We start from the raw sequence: 21,491 nt of genomic DNA, 5'->3' as shown, positions 1-21,491 counted from the left end.
TCTGTCTAGGGTCCTGTTTTCCCCACTGATGCCTTAAAAAGAGGAAAAAAACAAGAAACAACCTAAAATAACTCCTTTGTGCAAAGACAGTATTCTAAGGTCATGGTAGAAGTTGAAGCCTCTGGCTAATGCAGCTGCTCCATAGAATCCTAGAATTGGCTGGGTTGGAAGGGACCTCAGAGATCATCAAGTCCAACCCTTGATCCACTCCCACTGCAGTTCCCAGCCCATGGCACTGAGTGCCACATCCAGGCTCTTTTGAAATATCTCCAGGGACGGAGAATCCACCCCTTCCCTGGGCAGCCCATTCCAATGGCTGATCACCCTCTCCCTAAAGAAATTCTCTCTAAGGTCCAACCTAAACCTCCCCTGGCACAACTTGAGGCCTCTTGTGCCCTCTTGTCTTGCTGAGAGTTGCCTGGGAAAAGAGCCCAACCCCCCCCTGGCTCCAACCTCCTTTCAGGGAGTTGGAGAGAGTGATGAGGTCTCCCCTGAGCCTCCTCTTCTCCAGCCTCAACACCCCCAGCTCCCTCAGCCTCTCCTCATAGGATCTGTGCTCCAGTCCCTTCACCAGCCCAGTTGCCTCCTTTGGACCTGCTCCAGCACCTCAATCTCCTTCCTGAGCTGAGGGGCCCAGAACTGGACACAGGACTCAAGCTGTGGCCTCCCCAGCGCTGAGCACAGGGGCAGAATCCCTTCCCTGGACCTGCTGGCCACGCTGTTCCTGAGCCAGCCCAGGATGCCATTGGCCTTCTTGGCCACCTGGGCACACTGCTGGCTCCTCTTCAGCTTCCTGGCAATCCAGACTCCCAGGTCCCTTTCTGCCACTCTGTGCCCAGCCTGGAGCTCCCCATGGGGTTGTTGTGGCCAAAGTGCAGGACCCGGCACTTGGCCTCCAGAGGGAGTTTGGGCTGTGCTGTTTTCAGTTTTCCATGTCCTAGACAAATACATTTGGGGTACACAGACAGACTGCTCACAATTTCTAGAGACAGTGAGATGTGTTCTGTTCTTGGGATCCCAATTAAGTTGCATACCACCACTGATCATTCTCAGCCATCTTGACTATATTAGTGAGATGTATTTTTAAATTAGGCTTTTATATCTATTTAAAATGAAGGAGATTAATAAGAGGTTTTTTTTCATGCCCTATTTTCACCTCATACTTCACCTTACATGAAAAGTAATATTCGTTAGTTTTAAAAGAAAAAAGATCTTTTTTCTTTGTAGATACAAGAAGTTTAAAACTTTACGCTCTGATAACTGGAGTTTTTTGAATTCTGAAAAAAAACTATCAGACAAAAAGCCTGACAGTAACTTGTGCATTTCTTAATTTAATTTGTAGGCAAAGCAGAAGATCTTACACATCAAAAACTACCTCATTACAGCATCTACATAAGAAAATCAATGCAGGTGAGTAAAGGATTTTTCTTTCCTTTTTTTCCTTTTTACACATACAGCAGGCTTCAGAACATTTATAGAAAAGTTGCTGACTTACCAAGAGGCCAAAGAAGGTTTTTATCTCAGCATCTTTTCCAGTTCACCTCCAGTTCATCAGGTATTACCTCCTTTTCTGCAAGACACAATAATGTGGCTGCATAACATCCATGTGTGGATTGGTTCTGTATTTAAGACATCTGGGTAAAACTGACACAAAACTTTACAAGCAAAGTTTTCAAAAGAAATGCATGTATTAAGAACACAAATTCAAATGAAAACTTGACCCTTACGTTGTCCTACAGTGATACTTTTTATTTAAGTAACCTTTCAGACAGTAATTCACTATATTATAGTTACAATGTCGTCCTATAACTTTCTAAGATATTGATATTGGCATCATGGAAAACAATCAATTATGTAGCTCAGAATCAGAATTTAATCCTTTCCTTGCAAGATACTGAGACAGGAGACAGCACCATTGCTTAATCAATCAGACATCAGAAGGGCATTCAGGAGCCTAGATTTTCTTTCCAGATCTGCTACTGGATTGAGGGTGACCTTCATCAAATGCTGTTTCTACTCTGTAGAAAAGTAAATTTAAATTCTCTTTTAAGAAACATTTTAATTGAGAAAGTACTGTGTAGTACCCTAGAGTTGATGCCAATTGCCTACAAGGGTAAGTGAAATCAGAATTAAACTATTTAAGGGAGTGACTAAATTAACTAGAAAGATTATGAGCTTGACAAAAATATATTAATTAAAGTCTGGGGACTGCTTTCCAGTGTCATTCTAAATTAATTGCTAATGGGTTACTCTTAAAAGTGGAGTGCAGCTGCAAGAATATCAGGCTCAAAGGAAACTTGATTTTGTTTATCATTCATTTTTACTTTGTTTAGCAAAAGATTTCTAAATACCAAAGAAACCTGAAACTATTTCTGGCAAGGATATTCTTGATTACAAAAACCTTTTTATAATCTAAATGGCAGGATTCACACACTTGTTGTAATCTCCTACCCTTTTCTGTCTGCAAATCTCTCAGAAAAACCTTTGGAACTGTACATTTTATATCTTTTTAGATCCAGTAGCACACAGAAATCAATTGACATAAAGTTAGCAATGGTTACACAGCCCCCCAAGCCATGTGTGGTTGGTACCATGCCCCTGGGGATAGTATTACCTGGGAGAGCAATTCAGAACAGGCCAGAGATTTCTCCTGATTTGAAGGGCTCTGGTTTATAGTTACACTTAAAGGCACGGGGTGGGTGTTGGAGGTGGAAGTGACTCCTATCTACCTCTGTCCCTATTTACAGGCAATGTCTTGTAGGTTGTTGTGTATGAGTTTTGCTGCACTGTCTCACAGTGGTGCTTCAGGAGGATGTGCAGTTGAAGAAAGGCTGTACTCTGAAATAAATCAATGCATCTGGGGGCTGTTCTTTGAAGACAGCAAAGTTACACTGGTGTAAATGTGGGAAAATAGGACCTGGAGATTGCAATCACTGCTGGCAGGTGGAGAGGCCATGCTGGCAAACTGCCTGCCCTACATTAGAGCTCCCTTTCTTGCCACAGAGACTCCCCTGCTCCTCATTCTTAGACAAGACTTAGTCAGGCTGCTTTTCCAGTCCAGGCATTCATTCTGCAGGTACTTTTGTCTCAGTTCAACAGTAGTGAGTGGGAACACACAGTAGGGAAAAAAATGTATCCCATCTGTTAAGCTATTTATTTCCTTATTTTGTGCTATCTGATCCTAGAACAATTTTCTATCAGTCTCTGTGTTAAAAAGAAACACAGGTAAACATTTTAAAGGAAGTTGGAGAGTTCTGTGCTACCTCAGACAGAAATTTTTAAAATAGTGGGAATTTGGTGAAAAGATTTTTGATAGAACTCTGTCACCAAAGGAGGAAGTGCTAAAGTCATCTTTTTTTATTCCTATGGTTTCAATTTGAAACTATAGAAGTTCTCACTACATATATTTCTCCTAATTCAGTTATGTTTCATCCTGACAAGACTGTCAGACTCAAAAAGTGTAGTTCTGGCCTGTGGAAACCAGTGACAAAAAAAGCCCAGTTGATTTTAAAAGATGCCAAAAGTGTTGGGTATTTTTAACTCCAGGAAATAAGAATATGATCTACATCTTCCTGTACTGATCCTTTGGTTCAGACAGTCATGGTCTTTATCACACTGGGCTACTTCAGTGTTCTGGCTTTTATTTTTTGAATGCTGTCATCCTAGCAGTACAAATACCAGGTGATGGGGGAATATAAAATGGTGTTTTGAGGTGCTGACCACTGCTCTGCTAATAGCTACCACAACAGTCTCCATATTGCTTGTGAATTCCTCTTCTGTTTGCTTCATAAAAACTTCATGACAGAGAATCAGTGACAGCTTTTGAAACTCTTTAAGGTAGGAATTGAAAGTCATATTTCTAATACTTATGAAACTGTCTCAGGAAAGAGCAGCACAGCAGTACTGTTACAGTCACTGTGTCCCACTCACAGCATCTGGCCTCTAAACCTATATGTTCAGAACCCCCAGCAGAATTTACCAGACCATTTGTGCTCAATACTGAGATGAACAACTTCATAATATTCTTCTTAAGAGGGATTTGAACCAGGGCCTAGAGTTTCCCTCTCTATTTGGTAGTATCATTGTGCCATTACTGCTCTATCTGTACTCACACATATACACAGCACACAGACATCCTTCTTGTGGTTTTCATAGCTACGTGTGTGGTGTGTGACATGTTGGACTAAGCAGGGAGAGCACGAGCAGCTGGAAAAATCTTTATCACAGAAGCTTTTAGGAGTGAAGTACCAAGTCTGCCCTAGAAGTGAGATAAGCTACAATGACACAACAAGGCTCTGTGTGCCATGTGTGAGGACGCTGCACTTGCTCTGCTACTGCAATGAGAAAAAACAGGAAAGTTTGTAGTCCACCATATTCTTTGGGACTCAGAGACACTGTTTAACCAAAGCTTAAACAGCTTTGGTTACTTCTGAACACTTCTGAACTTCTGGAGAGGAATGCAAAAAGATTTGATAGCATGTGAGAGAAATTTGGAGTGCATAGGGTCTTACTCAGAAGCTGAAAGAAAAACTGAATGGTACATTGAACCTGTTGTAGCAGAAACCTGTAACAGAATCATAGAATCATTTAATTTGGAAAAGATGATCAAGTCCAATGCATGTCTTGTAAATGTAAGAATGCCATGAAAACTGTATCTGTGCTTACCCATCATAATGTCATTAAGTAATAAACATACACTGGAAGGTGAATGCCATGCAAAGTCTGGTCAGTATCAGAATTCCTTTAATAACATATGGGCAAGGAAGCTTAATGATTCACAGGCCATGCTCAGAGTGACTATTGGACCCATGGCTACATGAAAGTTGGCAATTGATTCTCACAGAGAAAAGCTAGTGAGTCCCTTAGAATTAAAAAAAGTGTTAGAAAATAAGGGAGGTCAGAGAAAACATTGTTATTATATTATTGTCCTAGTGTGAAAATGTCTTTGAACAATTACTACAGCAATTTGTAAAAACTGTGAGGCTTATAGATACACTGTAACTCTGATTCATGAGAAGCCTTCCTTTTCTAGAAGCTCCAAATTAAGATTTCCAGGCACCCCATCTAATCTTCTAATCCAATAATCCTAAAATCCAGCAATTAAAGAATGTTTTGACAAAGGACCTGAGGCTCATTCCTCTAATTATGCTGCACAGTTTAAGCTCACTTACTTCAAATACATACTGCAGGTAAAATAAGCATGAAGTGCATCTGAATTTACTAGATTAATAGACACTTGTGCAGATTGCAGCCTATAAATCAAGATATCTTATTGCCAAAGAAGAAAACTTGACAGATTTTGACTTAAGCAATTCTATTTCCTTGCTGAGAATGAGTACAATTATACCTCTAACACAAGTAATATGGGAGAAGAACAATATTTAAAATAAAAATAATTTGATAAGCAGCTTTTAGAAAGTCCTCTCATTCTGTCATGTGGCTTGGATTTCTCTTTAAGAGCTGCCACTTTACTGTTTTTTCCCATCAGATGGTGCAGTCTGGTGACTCAGAATGAGAGACACAAAATGTTCAAGTACTGAAGCCATGGAGAGATTGGAAACTTCAGTGATGCAGGAAAACCACATTATGTGTTGGTTAATTTAAGATGATAGAAAAATATATTCTTCCTGTTGCAGCATTATACTTTATCAATTGTAATTAACACTCCTTCCTGCTCCATTCTTTGAAATTAAGTAATTCCTTCCTTTATTGAGCTGATTTTCTGAGAAGTCTGAAAATTAATACCCAAAAAATTTCTCAGACATAAAGGACCTGGGACATTTCTTCTGAGACAGTTGTTCACCAGCTTGCCATTTGCAGTGTTGCCACTATTCACAAGATGTCTCCACTACTGGATCCAATCTGTAGATTACAATTTTCTTCACTGGACTTACTCTCCAGACAGAGGTCTCAGTGACTCAGACCCACACAGAGTCTTCTCTTTGTGCTCAAACTTCATATCCTGATCATGTTTGCTTTGTTTGTCTAAATGGCTTGCTGGGAGGGCTGCAGAAGGGAACAAACTGAAGAACAAAGTAGGAACTTGACTTCTCATCTCTGAACTGGCTGGTAACTGGTACTGGTGGATGGCTGCATTTCAGGCACCATACAAAAAAAAGAGCAGAATGAGGAAAAGTCAGGGTGAGAGGCAGCTTACTAGGGCACAAATGACACACTGCCTATTGTCTTTCCCTCAGCTGGAGCTGCAGCTTGATGAAGATGGAGACTGGTGAATGACTGGCTTTGGAATAGGGAAGAGAAGTTACACAGCAGGCCTGGGGGAAGCAAAAACACTTCTGAACTTCTGGAGAGGAATTCAAAAAGATTTGATAGCATGTGAGAGAAACTTGGAGTGTATAGGGTCTTCCTCAGATGCTGAAAGAAAAACTGAATGGTACATTGAATCTGCTGTAGCAGAAACCCATAACAGAATCATAGAATCATTTAATTTGGAAAAGATGATCAAGTCCAATCAACCTGTCGTTTCAGAATTCTAAATTGGACTCAGGTTAAATACAAAGCCTGCACTTTCACAGTCTGATACAGTATGTGTCTCCAGTGAGGTACCAGTTTGCTGGTGAAATAACTTTAGATATTTTCTTTGTGCATTCTCTTGACCTTCAACCTGCTAATAGGATAAAATGTAAAAAGCACAGAGATATACAGGGACTCCTTTTACAAGTGGAACTCCTGAAATAGCAAGACTATGTATGACAGGAAGGCTTGGCTTGTTTGTTTTTTGTTTGGAGGATTTAGGAGGGTAATGAACAAAGCAATTACAAGAAACAAAGATACACAGCTTTTGCCTTGTCCCAACAGTCTAGGGGAATTGAATCCACTGGTTGCCTGGAGCTCATTCTTGTAATCTCTTCATTAACCCTTTCATTCAGTGAGCCCTCAATATTCCACTGGATGCCAGCATTTTCCTTTCATTTTTGTATTGGGCAGGAATCCTTCCCTGGAGTGTTTGGTTTCTTTTAGATGCATCCATCTACTACTAGACCATATCTAGGCTTTCCAATGTTGATAGCATTATTATTAAAAATACAGACTACAGTGATATTATTTAGGTGCCTACAATGAATCTTTCCTCTTCTAAGGATCTGCCATAACTTCACTGACTTTTAATTTTTTGTGTTGCTTTATATACACTTTTCACAATCCTTTGGCCAGGAGCCAAGGGGTTAATTGGGTTTTTTTGTCATAAAAGTATTGTGGGGGTTAGATGAAAGCCTTTGCTCAGACAAGTCTTGACTAAACACTTATTAGCATCAAACCTTCTTATTCTAAAAAGGTGTTGCTGTGCACCTGCTATTTTAATTCATGTTATTAAAACAAAAACAAAATGTCAGACTATAAATAGAGCTGTGCTATGATCTGCTAGAAGACATCAAAAGTAGACACATAAAGTCTAATATGGCTACAGGAATAGCATTTAAATTTAGACTATTCTTTCTTGTAAAATTTTTAGGTAATATCCTCAGCAGAGATGACTGGCACTGAAGCAAGCAATGCTGTTTGTTTATATCAGCAAGATCTAGATCCCTTTTATCTTGCATAAAACATGAATCACTGGCTTTTATGCAGTTGTCCCACCAACTGTGACTCTCTGAAGAAGAGGTGTGGAGGTAATAATTTTTGCAAGGAACAGTTGAAAGGCATTTCCCTCTTGCAAGGCATCTGCTCATGACCATGGTTCAAAATATAGTACTGACCTAGAGAAGCTTTTTGGTTTGACCCAGCACAGGTGCTTTGAACTTCTTACATATTTACTCTTTTCACCTGGAACAGAACCTGTTGTTTCTCATTTGCTTCAATTCCTGGCCAGCCAGAACAAGGGAAGCAAATGACTGTGCTGCAGTAACTACTAAAACAATCTGCTGGGATCAAACCCCTTTTGTGGGAGGCACTGAAATGGATCTTTTCTGCCTGAATTTCCCCACTGGGAACCCATCAACTAGGAGTTGGAATGCTTTGATTCTTCTTTCTGCCAGCAGAAGAATCATGCATTTAATTAATTATAGAGTGGGGACACTTTACACTCTGATCAGGAGTTATTCCAAGAGTCCTTGCTATAACTGACTCTTGCAATGCTGCTGACATCCTGCTCTGTGTCCCAGGATATGAAATAGCAGTATGTGTTACCTCAGGTAGGGAAGGTGAAAAAGAAGCCATGGCTTATCAATAGACATGGACCAAACTCTTTCTGAGAAATCAGGTGATCTGAAATTCTGCTATTGCAACTTTAAGTCCTGGGAAAAAAAGTTTGCTTTAATTTTCATAATTTGAACAGCGCATAAATAGAGAATTTTAAAAATTTAAGATGAGCAAAGGCACTTAAAAATACAGAAATATCAAATAAGCCTTGGAATCCAACAGATGCTTAACTGCAATGAAAAAAGAAATTAAATATAAATGTCAAAGTACACACAGAAGAATACCCCAGGAGTATCTGTAACTACTTAGTGAAAGAACTGGATAGATTAGATCTTCTTTTCAAGACTAGAACATTTTTATTACACAGATGGCCTAAAATTCAGTGGAAACAAAAGTATCACATCATAAGTTTAACACACTCTGCGTGTATATAAACTATGGGCAGACACAGCATTACTGCAATACCCTGGTTGAGAAATCAGGCACTCAGGGGCAAGAAAATGCAGCATGAGTCAAACCACAATCATAATTTTCCCATTTTCTTGCTTTTGCATGAAAATGTGAGATTGCATGTTCTACTGACTTGCTACAGGGGGCTTGAGTGCACGAGTAGGATTTAATGTACCTGACCAGCCTCACCTGGGGCTTCCACCCACACCCTTGTCCACAGGGGCCTCAGTCCCTGCCTGAGCTGGTTTAGGTGTGCCTGGGCTTAGCTGATCAGAATCTGATCTGGGCTGATTTTCTAGCTCCATCTCTGCTCTGCTTCTTGCTGTGGTCCTGGCTGCTGATTCCTGGGGCTGACCACGTCCTGCAGAGGGACTGCCTGCCCTCATGTCAGACCTGCCTTGCCACTGCAAGCTTGCCTGGTGTTTGGACTTTTGGACTCCTGCTTAACCTTCTGCTTCCTCTCCTGAGCCTTCCTTGCTCTCTTGTTCTGGTACTGTGGGATTGGGTCCTGGCTAGTGAGGCCTCTGATACATTGGCTGTCACATCCTGTTTGGCCCTCTGGCACTTGTACTTCATGTTACCATTTATATTTCTGAAGAGTGAGAATGTGACTTTCCTACAGGGTCCTACTTCCCCAGCAAGACTTGGAAGCTAAGCTTTGTAGTTACAGATCACTGGTTGAGATGAAAATCAATTATTAAAACCTTACAACTACTGCAACAGTATGATAACATGATACTAATTAATTGTACATTAAAACAAATGTCTAGCTAAAAAGTAAGTTTCTCAAAACCTTGTAGGATGTTTATAAGTGACATTTTTTATGTGACTTCACAAGACCATTTTTACTGGCCTCATAACATTTGGCTCTTTTAAATTTCTTTTTTTTTTTTTTAATTTCTAGATTTCAGTTATGAAAACTGATATTTCTTTTAACATAAAGAAGATGAATTATTTGGGGGCTGTTTATAAATTTGTGTCAGAAATACATGAAGTCCTCCACCTCAGCTACTAGTTTTTTTAAGACCAACAGTTTCACAGAAAATATCAAGGAAAGGCTGGAGCTTTTTCAAACTGAAAAAGCATTGCATGCTGCTAAGTTTTTTAAAGACAGGAGGTGAAAAATTCTGGCACCTTAGAATCTGGTGGCTCTTGTTGATTTCAGGGGGACCAACACATTGCCCAATAGCTAAAACAGAGAGACTATCCTGCCAAAGGAAATGTTTCCAGAGACAAAAAATAAAACACCCAGTCAGGAGATGTCTCCTGGCAAGAATTACAATGCACAAGAGAAACCTAAGTAACAAAAGAGATACTGCTCAAATGCAGTCTCATGGACAAAATATGTGCTTACTTTGCACAGCCAAGGAAACTTCAAGTATTTAAGAGTGGGGAGGTGTGGATATCTTAATGTGTTGTGTTAGTGAGGTATGGCTAGAAAGCAACAATCAGTGGCTTTGGCATTGGCTGGTTGAAGGCTAAAGGCCAGTATCTAAGCAGTCTCTAGTCTGTTAAATTTTGTTTGCTAGTTTCAAGATGAAATTATGATGACTTTTTCAAAGTTGGAAAGATTTGAAGTCAGAAGAGACTGAAAAAAAAAAAAAAAAAAAAAGGCAGGCCTAAGAGGGAAAAAAAATTGGTCTTTTGAAGTTTTTATATGTAAGGAAAGTCCTGGATTTGTACCTTTAAAGCAAGCCTTCCCGACACTACAAATCCAAAAAAACTCACAATGGCAGAAAGCCACATTGCATGTACTTATCTTTGAGAGGAAGGGGGAGGGAGATCTGGGGAGAGCTGTTCACAAGCAGGAAATGGATTCCAGGTGTCTCCCTACTGCAATGCACAACTCAATCACTACAGTCCAGGGATGCCAGGCTTAGTAGTCCCAGCTGTCTTGCTTCTTCTCTGGGATTTGGACTACTCATGCATTATCACAGCCCTTGTCCTGGTGACAAAGCTGGCTCTGGAGCTGTGTGTGAATGAAGTTCCAGGTAGTCCTTCCCAATTGAGTGGAAGTGGAAGCATTTGGAAGTAAGCAGGGTGCATGTGCACATGCCTGTGTCTGTGTATGCACTCATGGTCGTATGCACAGAAATTCAAACCACATCTGTTTCTGGAACTGGACAACAAAATCAGCTACTCTGCTTCTCAGTGTGTTGTGGAAGGAAGTAACTGAGTGTGGCACTCTTTCCATCCCAGCACCCTGTACAGCTGGTGAAGAGTGAGAAACAAAACTCTTTTGAGCTAAATGCTTAAGGTATGCATTCAAGTGCAAATTTTTTAGTGACTGTTTTCTTTTTGAAGGCAAATGAAAGTATAGCAGTTCCTTACCAGGGAGAAAGCTGTACAAGATGATAGTTTTCTCAAGATGCAGCAGCAGCTTCCCTGTGCAAAAGGACAAACACATTGGTGAGTTTAACTTTTACATGTAAATTTAAAAAAACAAAAAAGAAATCTGTCTTGGCAAAAAGCAACCCAAACTGCAGGAACTGGTATTTTCAAGTCAATGCAAAAAGTGAGACTAATGGCATGTCAGCAATCAGCACCACCCATGCTCATATTATGTAAATTGTGGAATGGCAATTGTTACAAGCCTGTAGTGTGGAACTTACAAACAATTCCTTAATATGACATAGTAGATCGCATTATATGAGACATTTAAAGAGTCAAACAACCCTCTTCTTTGCTGTCATTATGCTTTCTGACAGTAACAAATACCCTCATGATATAATGCTCCTACATCTTGGTATGCTGACTACACTAGCACTCTAAATTCTGTTCAGTTTCTGAAGTTCTAAGGTATTTCCATATTTCTGGAGGGTCATGGTTCTGTTTTTATTGTTCCATTAGAGCTTTTAATATAGTAACTTTTAATCTTCTCAGTGTGTGCGAAACCCTAAAAAGATTGAAGCTTCAGGCCACCAATTCTATTGTCAAAACAGGAAAACTACAGGACTCTTTAAATCCAGAGTTATATTACCTACTTTTTTTGCCTAACTGCTTAGTTTCTTCCCAGATCTGACTGTTTCAAAATTAAGCATACTACCCCTGCACCATATGTTCAGATGCACCAAGGGAGAAGGGAGTTGCTTTTCAATTGGCTCACTGTCTTTTAATGAGGCAGGGGACTTGTGACCTCAGTGAATTGTGGAGGATAAATGGTAGGATGTACCCACACATACTCACAGAAAACCTGCAAACACAAATGAGTTGTGGGTAATCTCTAGCCTTTAGGAGGGAAAGGCAGTCGTGGGCAAACACTTAAGCAGAAAGCTAATGCTTAATAGTATGTGATTTTAAACTGCCAATGCACAAGCCTGTCAACATTTATTTCCAGGTTCTCTGATCCTCTTTATTAGTTTCCTGTCTTGCTTTCATCTTAAGCAAATCATAGAAAGGTTTGATTTTCTTCTATTAACAATTTTTTTTTTCTTCAAATCTCTTTGTATTTCTTAAGGATGTGAACAGGTTAAAAATGTTGTTTGTGCTTCTTAAGGTACAGCATGCTCTTAAACAAAAAGTTATATAACTTATACAGAACAATATCACATGCTAGACCATTATGCTAGGATCTGATCAGATAAGTAAGCTTTGCTTTCATTAAAGGCTTTAATCTTGATTATACTTGGAGCAGCCTCTAAACAACAGCCCTGGAGTTTTCCTCTAAAAGATCTTTCATGCCCTGGTCTGGAATTTTTCAAATAACTAATACTATTTTTTGAGAAATCAAAAGTAAAAAATTTTCCCCACTTTTTAAAAAAGTAACAGGGTGATGACAGAAAAACTTGCCCATAGCTCTCAACTGGGAGTTACTAATACCCAAAAGCTAAATCCTAGTCCAAGTAAGTTTTTTATTTTATTTTATTTTATTTTATTTCTCCAAGATCTCTTTTCTGGAGATGTGTTTGACCCTTAGATTTCTTGTTTGCATTGCAACAGAACTGATGAAAGTCTGAGATCTCAATCAAAGGCTTAGCAAAACAATAATCCTCTATTGCCCTAATTCTTCTCAGAAACATCTCTCTCTGACAAGAACAGTCCTTAAGCTTTTACATCTTTTTCTGTTAAAAATTACTTTCCTAATTAGAAGGAATTGTTTCCTTCTCAAGTCTTTGTGCCTGAAGAACACTGCCCTTATGGGAAAGCATCTCTCAAGCTCTTGTTTCCTGTCTTCAAATACTGTGGCAGTACTAACACTCTAGTCTCTTAAAAATCACAACTTTCTTTTTAACCAAACAGAAGAATTTGGTAACATTCTTCACAATCAGCACAATTCCATTTGAAGCAAAAATCAGGAATAGCAGGAAAAATCATGAATCACACTGATTTCATGTTTAATGTAATCACTAACTCTCAAGAACAATATTAAAATTTAAGATTAATTTAAGATTAATTTAAGATTTAAGAATTATCATTCCCAGACATATCTACTTTATATACTTCCATATTAAGACTGTGTTTTTAGATACCATATTTAAAAGGCATAAGAATCAGAACGTGTGAATGCAATATAGGTAGATTGGCTGAATATTAGACATTAAGTAGGAAATGTAACCCAGATTTCCATACCAGAGGATTTGTTTAAATTTTTTTCAACTCAGCAGCTGCTCATCCTTACTGGAGAGATAGAGACTCCATTTCAAGAGGTTACTTGTGCAGGAATAGTACAAGTGTCTGTAATTCTGGCCACTAGAGTTGGACACAAGCTCAGATGCCATTCTGTCAACCAGAATAAATTTACCTGCCAGTAAATTTTATCATGCAAAGAGCTAACCTGGATGATCCTGATGGAAAAAGTTCCTGACAAACTGCAACGAGTATTTGTGAAGGTCACAAAGAACCAATTAAAGCAGCTGAATTTAAATCAGGCTAAATACTAAAAAAATGTCATACTGAATGAGATGACTCTACTAACTAGTGTGTTCTTTTATTTTTTATTAAAAAATAAAATAATCTAACAAGGTCTTCTAAATGACGGGTCACCCTAGTAGCCTGTACACTTTCACAGTTATGCAGCTAAAATAGAGAAGAAAGTAGAGGAAGGGTTCTACTTTCTCATAAGCTGAGTCTGTTAGGGCCAGAAACTTGAGAAAAGAAACTTGTGCATCTGGACAATGCAAACAGGGAAGTGCTGAACTGACTTGAAACTAACAAAATCTGTGAAACAGTTCTCATCTTTTGAAGAGCCAGTGCAGAGCAGCAGAAATGACAGAGCAGAGAGGCCATGCTGAAAGCTCCAAGTGCAAACTGACTGCATCAGCAGCAGTCATGGCAATGGGAAAACTCTCTGGATTGACAACAAATAATCCAGTCAGGCAAAATAAATTCAGCTGCTTCACAGGTCCACATGTAAACTTGGAGGAAGCTGAAATGCACAGCAGAACCAGCTGGCTGTTCTGAGGGTGGGCCTAGTGCCAGGCAGCTGAGACAGGGGAAGGCAGACTCAGTAGCCACCCCCTTGATGACCTAGGCTACCCTGGGATTGACTGACGTTCTTTACTGGGAGAGAGAGACCTTGAATACACTTGGTGCAAATGGCCAGAAATTCTTTTCATCATTAAAGATACCTTACAGGCAGTGTCCCACAGTCTGCTGTTTGTATTCCACAAAAATCAAGAGCAGAACCCCCCCAGAGCACAAGAAAAGGTTTAATTCACTTTTTCCCCAAAGGAAAGTTGGAAATGAAACTTGAAGCAAGAGCTTTGAGACATGGTTATGTTTCAAAAAAGAATCACAGATACTGGGACTGATCCTCTTTGCAGCCAGTTCAGAAATTTAGGTTTTGAGCCTATATTGTGATTTTTTAAAAGTTTTTTTTTTCCTTTAATGTGATTGTTTATTTTCTATATACTTAATGCCTCCATTAAATCTCTAGCTTCACAAATGGAAAAGTGCATGGCTGGATCTGGCTGGTCTTCCTTTAAGACACTTGCAAAGGCAGGTTAACATTCTGACCACAAATGAAGGCTGTCAGACACTGCTTAAGCACAGTTCAGCACATTTGCAAAATGAGATATTTGTCTTTCTTCAAAGATTAGGGGTATCTCTTCAGTGAAGTGTTAGAAGACATAAAGTGCAAACGCTCCCAGCTGCCCCTGCTATTGCAACAAAACTAAACAAATATTTTGATTGTACTGTGAAAGAGAAGCATCACTGACCTCCCCTACCACCCTTATGTTTTGTTAATGGGTGTTAAAAGAGAGGCAAGCAAAAAATATATATTTGGATGTGATCTCTCCTCCCATTCCTGGATTTCAGAAAGGAAAAAATGAGTGTTTCCATATACTGTGTTTTTTTCACTCTAGTGAAAAGAATGAAAATAGTTTTCAATATCCAGAATGTCTGCACCTGGGGCCTAAATGAAGGGAAGTAGGTAAATAGTTCCAAGTAATTAATGTAATGGCTCAGAGAGGCCACTGAAGGAAAGGGGAGTTCTTCACTTTAAATGTTTGCATTCAGGCTTTGCCTAAAGCTAAACAAGCTATCTGTCTTCTGGTTTGCATTTTCCCAATGAAAATTTCCATTTGTCTTATTGTAATTCCAACACGTGCATCATTTACAGCTTTTGCTCCTTGCAATATGCAAGTACTGTACAAAGCAAAATATTTTTTTTTTCTGAGCTTTTAAGATTTTTCTAGAATTGTAGAGTTTGGAAAGTGAACCAGTAAAGGTGGATTGAATTTAGAATGTGTTTGGTTATTGCTGTAAGTGGCTACAGGTTAGAGGCTTTGGTACTGGGATGCTCTGCTGCACAATGGAATCTCCAACTCAGACTGAAGTGCATTCATTGCCTCTTTCCTCACCTGGGGGTAAGAGGGTCCACCACAGAAATGACCAAAATAGACAGGTTACAAATTGGCCATTATTAGAGACTGAAGAATGGGTGTTGGGTCTCGAGTTCCATCTCTTTCTATCATCTGGTCCTTTAATGTTTGCTACTGAGATGGAAAAATCTCCAAAATATATTTCTGAACTCTCTCTTAGAGTCAGAAATTTATGGCAACCTTTCCTTACAAAACAGATGGAAGAGAAGTATTATCTGTTTTATCTAATAGCTTGGTGAATAGAAGATTAGTGATCAGTGGAAGTCTGTTCAAGCCTTGACTCTTAATGAGAGTATTAAATTTGCATTTCTAACTTCCCATTTTAAGAACCTGAGTATAAGGGATGTTTAGGTGAGACACTTACAGTGCCTCTTATGGAAGTGAAAACTGCCCAACAGAAATACTGTGATAGAAATTAAATTAAGCATTATTGTTTATCTTAATATTTAGTGTATTCATCAAGGCTAGGGAAGGCCTAAGTTCCTGTTTGTTCAAATTACTACTTAATACTAAATCCTGAGGAAGGAAAGCCTTATGAGACTAAGTTCTTGTCTTTGGCCTGTTATTGCATTCCCCTGTTATATATGACTCAAATCAGAAATATCTTCCACCATCAGACCTCAGACAGTATAATTTCTTCTATTGAAGAGACTTGCCTGATGCCTAGGGATAGTTAATTTTGCCAGCTCTCACAAAGACAGGATTTTATTTGACTAGTCACATGGCAAGCCTGTCCAAGGTAACATAAAATCCCCTCTGTATGACATAGTGTACAAACATGCAAATGGACGTGCCCTGACCTGCAAGCAGATGAAGTGATGAATTTGATGTGGAAACTGGAGATTGGAACAGGCCAAGTTCATCTCATTAGAAGCCAGCAAACATGTGCTAAGCTTAGTCTGTGCTTAAAAGGCTTCCTTATGTAGTGATCCTGGCAAATTCTCCTGGAGTGATCCAAAATGCTTACAGGGCTTCCCCAGGCAAAACAAGCTGCACTGACTTCAGTGCTCTAAGCTGGGGCTATAGTAAGTAGAGGTGTTATAAAAGTTACAAAGAGTCACAGCTTTTGTGACACTCTAAAATATAATAAATATTTTCTGTAGATCTGGTATGAAATATGGTTAATCCAATATTAATGTCCGAGTCCCAGATGAGTGAGATGAAAGTCCATGACTGACAGAGCAGTGTAGTCATGGTCTAACAGGAAAGGCCTGACCTCAGAAATGTTAACTTGCCTCATGATATTCTAAACCAGGCTTACAGCAGCTCTGATTATTAAAATAAAATTCTTATCTTTCTGAGGTTTACAGACTCTACCCTCTCTGGAAAGAATTTCTCAAGGATACAGAATTAACTCAGTTTCTTGGCTATACTGAGGGGAACACAATTTTATATTTATCTTATATATATACATGTAAAGTATGATTAAAGAAAAAACATAGCAGGACAAAGTTTTATTCAGACTATTGTATAAAAAATTTTTCCCCTGCTAATTCAGTTAGAGAAGTATAAGAAACAGATATCTTGGGAGAATCAATAAAAGGAGGAATCAATAAAATAACAGACAAACGGAAGTAAAATAAAATTAAAACCTTCCCAGAAGAATTTCAGATAGCACAATGTGGGAGCATCAACTTCATGTAACTAAAGAATTTCTGAGAGTATTTAAATTACTTCTGTGGAACAATAAGCTCTTATCCAACTCTGAATGGCCTTGCAACTAAAAATGCACTCTATTTAGTATTTCTTTTGATTTGTTTTAGACAGCATCCATAGTTTTCTCAGGAGCTACTATCACTGTTTGGCAGAAGTATATATGCAAAAATAAACTAAATCCAGAAAAGTTTCCAGGGATGTATTTGAATAAAATACTCTTGCCCATGTCCAAAATAAAATACAATATCTGTACAGCAACTTTCTTTGCTAAATATAAACATCCTAACATTAATAAGCTTTACAGAGAAACTGGTTGCCACATATTGCTGCCATCACCAGTATTTTAAGAGCACCCTCTACAGTCACAAAACACTAACCAGGAAGAGCTCTTCTACCAAAAGAGAGCAGGATTAACTACAAACTGGAGTATCAGCTGAGCTTGTCAGCATACTGCTAAATTAATTTGAACATATCCCTGTGAGTGTTTTAAGCCCTAGTAAAGATGAGCAGACATTACATGAGTGCCAATGATAGAACCAGTTTCACCACTGAAGCCTTCATATTTGAGGACTTAAAATACTTTAAGTATCCCAGGTTGATTCATGATTAGGCTGTAAACTGACAACTGATGTTTCTGCCATCTGAAATGGAAACCCATACAAGATGGTGTTCCTTGTGCTCAAAAATAAGCAAGGAATAAACAGTGGTAAAGGCTGGACTGAACTAGCTTCCCTGAGTTCATTTGTTTCATCTTGGGTTTAGTTCTCTGAATACTTTTTGTAAGTGATATGCAAAACAAGTACCTAGTCCACAAGTTAAACTGAAAAAAACTAAGAAAATTTAGTTCTCCATGAAATGCTTATTATATGCATGTATGTGCTACTGTGCAAACACTTCTGTCTTGCTAGATTTTGGGTTTTGGTTAGCAGTTCCTGTAAAGAACATGGCAATTCCTTCCTGGAGCCTCAAAGTGAAGAAAGACAGGGTAGTGTGCATCCAAGATCTTAAGGTACTACTACTTTTCAGCAGTCTCTCAGTTTTTTGCAGATTCTTCTACCATCTCCTGACATGGTGACTCTGAAAAGATGGTAGTATAATTTATTATTTTTGCAGTGCACCTCTTTTTTATAGGCTAAAGTATTCTGCTGGGGTTGTTTTTTTTGTTTGTTTTTTGTTGTTTTTTTTTTTTAAAGTATATACAGAATGTATTTTTTTATTATATATTATACATATACATATGTATATGTATAATGTATGTATTATACAGAAGTTGACTTTATTCTGCTAAGGCTTCCACCCTTCCAAATGAGTTTAAAAAATTGAATGTCTGTTGCTGCCTTTTGTTTTTTTAAATTATTTTCCCTTGAAAAAGACAAAGCCACGGATTTCTAGATCACTCATTCATTTTCCCTCACTTTTCCCTTCTTCAGTCTCCAGGTGGTATATCCAACTCTAAGTATTCCTCCATGTGAAATTTTTAATAACTGTTTATGTCGTACTAAAATGAGTAGAACTGAAGAAGTCATTTTAAGTTAAGCACAGGTTTAAGCAGTTTTCTTCATCAGTTCTGAAAAAACAAACTTATAAAAGGTTGGAAATTCAAATTCTCTAAAACATCTTTCTTAACCTATCTTTGAGTCTTGTCTAGATTGGCAGAGATTCAGGTATTTTCTTGTCTTCAGTAGTTAAAATACTGCAAGTGAATCACAAGTGATGCTTTACTTTGGCTTACTATGGAAGCCAATCTTAAAAGTTTCTTAGACTGCACATTCCTGAAACATTTGTATCTCTCCTAAAATACTGCCTCACAAAGCTACATAAATTTTATTACCTCAGCTGATTCCCAAAAGTGGCTAAAGATAAAAACGATTTTAAGAATACTAAAGGCAATCCTTCTTTTTCCCCTGGACTTTATTTTATTTTTTCTGGTCTTTCGTTTATTTAATTTTTATTTATTTTTATTATTTACTCGGATGTTCGTTAAAGGCTTCGAACAGAGATGGCTGTTGCCACCAGGTGGTGCCATTGCACAACGTCAGAAAATACCCAGAATAACCAGAATTAAGTTGGGAGAAAGGCTTGGGCTCAGCTACTGCTTTGGACTTCTTGGAAATGTTTCCTTCTGTTTATCCAAAAGTAGAAAAAAATTAAAGAAAACAACCAATAATTAAGCTATTCTTGCATGCTTATAAGAAAAAAGCTAAAACTTATTATTTTTTTACATGGGATAATGATGATTAGGAGCCTAAATTCTTTACTGGATAATTGCTTACTTCTCATCAGCAACACACACTTTCAAGAAACCTGAACAGGAGATGCAATATCTGCAAATCCTCATGTTATTAAGAGGATTAATTAATAGATAAATTAAGTAAAACACTGTCCTGCTATATTTTAAATCAACAGTACATTTCAAAATATGAAAAAATTAATTTTTTTCTTATGTGCTGTCTTCCTTGGAACACTATATCTATGTTAAATTTCCTGCATACCCTAAACCAAGACAATTGTTGACATAAATGGTAAACAAAGCTGGTTTCAGCAAAGACTATTCTGTCTTATTCTGTTTTATGATTAAATCTTTCATCTACTTAGATTTTAAAAAAATAATCATTTATTGATCTATATCTGCATGGAGCTCTACAATGTCTAGAACAATGTCCTAATACTAAATGTCTTATAAAGAAGACTGATAGTTTTAGGAAATAAATGCAAAAAGAATGTAGTAATTTAATTTACTATATTACTATTTCTGTGATAAATTAATCAAAGTTTGTATTTGTGATATGTGAAACATTACACCTTTTAAGTACTTAAAAGAAATACACTGACAATGCAAGTTAATTACTAACTTTACATATTTGTCCAAAATAGAGATACAGTCTATGCTGTTCCCAAAAACCCAGTTTGTTCCTGGAGGATGGGCACAGTTGAATCCAAGTAGTGACTAGAAAAAAGACATTTTGAAGACTCTTTTTTGAAATAAGAGATAAAAATGTCTCTTCAAAACCTTACTGAATACTGTAATAGCAGGGTTAATTGTATTATTTCTTAAGCAACAGACATCCAGTATTTTTTAACAATTTGAGAAAATGTGCAATATTTATTGTGAAAGATGAGTCAGAAGCAATGTTTTAATTATATATTGTGAGGAAGACTTCTTTTTCCTTTCCTCTGTGAATAAATCCTTTCCTGCAAGGAAATTAGAGGGCTATAAATGAAGTGTCAAAATTCAGTTCAATGTGTAGCTGAATAGGAAGAGACAGAGATGCATCTTGCTAGGACTCAAGCATAGCACTGATAAACCAAGCTTCCAGTGCAAAAAGAGCTGAATTTAGGGAGCTGCCATTCAGTACCTGAGGCATGCTGGAGTAGCTAGCAGCTGGAATTAATCTACAGCACAAGCTGTTAGGGCATTACTGTTTGTTTTTGCTTTGGCTGCATACTCCATTTTGGGTTGTATTTCACAATTGCCTGATAATGTGCTGCTTGGACAGGGAGACATTACTCATAGTGACCAGCTAGATTTGTAAACAAGTACCAAAGCCTTCATTTAAAGGAGAGGAAGGGAAAAGTAGCTGGATGAAGGGATGGAAAAGGAATGGTAGCCCACACTGAGATGATGTTCTGTGTAGGATCTGTCTTCACTGCAGTTTCAGCTTATTGCTGTGTTTGCAAGTGTTCCTTAAAAAAATTCTTCTCTCACTGGACAACCTTGCACTTCTCCATTTTTCCAACTAGACCATGCCCTTAGTGAACAAAGCCTTTTTTTTTTTTATTATTTTTTGGTAGCATTATAACAAGTACTTCTTTAGCTCTTTAGATTTGTAAGAAATGCTTTGAGAAAATATTCAATTTTAACTACAGTTCCAATGAAAATGTAAAGGTTTGCACTAAACTTCCCTCAAAGACTCATAAAGTGTAGGATAGAACTTTGCATCAGAATCAAGTCAAAGCTCTCCTTTCCAGTTTGGACTGCTCGTAACCAATATCATACCTTTAACAACTGTGCTAGTCCCACCTTATTTTCTCTTTGTGTTTTTTTTCTCTTTAAAACAAAAAAAATTAAGTAAAAAAAATAGCAATTGGGTTTCCTCTTCCATTTCTACCTGATAGGTAACTTTAGAGGAAAAAAATTAATAAAAGACTATATTGAAATGACTAGTAGTCATCATAGCCTGGTTATAGCTTGGTTGTATTTGGAAGAAATTAATCTTTTATGTTTGTGTTGATTTTTTGCTTTGCTTTTTGTTTTTTTTTCTTCCACTGCTTTGCTTCTAGATGAAACGGAAGTGTATTTGTGTATAACACCTATTTTAACTAACCTCTAACAATAGCCTGAAAATTATAGGTGTATACACCTCTTTAATGAAGCATTTTTTTCTGTTAAGTTCAATTCCTTCA

At 37.9% G+C, this 21,491-nt stretch overlaps 1 long non-coding RNA gene across 4 annotated transcripts in view; it reads right to left on the bottom strand.

The window, feature by feature from the left end:
• Positions 1–21,491, bottom strand: part of LOC139801155 (uncharacterized) — a 48,481-nt gene that overhangs the window by 24,724 nt on the left and 2,266 nt on the right. For 3 of the 4 annotated variants that reach the window (XR_011728080.1, XR_011728083.1, XR_011728082.1), the window contains exons 2-4: positions 10,939–10,992; positions 6,158–6,275; positions 1,496–1,570 (exon numbers count right to left, since the gene is read on the bottom strand). This is a non-coding gene — a long non-coding RNA (uncharacterized lncRNA). The remainder of the gene's footprint in view (positions 1–1,495; positions 1,571–6,157; positions 6,276–10,938; positions 10,993–21,491) is intronic. The other variant, XR_011728081.1, reaches the window with a different exon arrangement.

This window comes from Heliangelus exortis, chromosome 11 (assembly GCF_036169615.1).
Source record: "Heliangelus exortis chromosome 11, bHelExo1.hap1, whole genome shotgun sequence".
Lineage (NCBI taxonomy): Eukaryota > Metazoa > Chordata > Aves > Apodiformes > Trochilidae > Heliangelus > Heliangelus exortis.
This window is presented reverse-complemented; position numbering and strand designations above follow the sequence as displayed.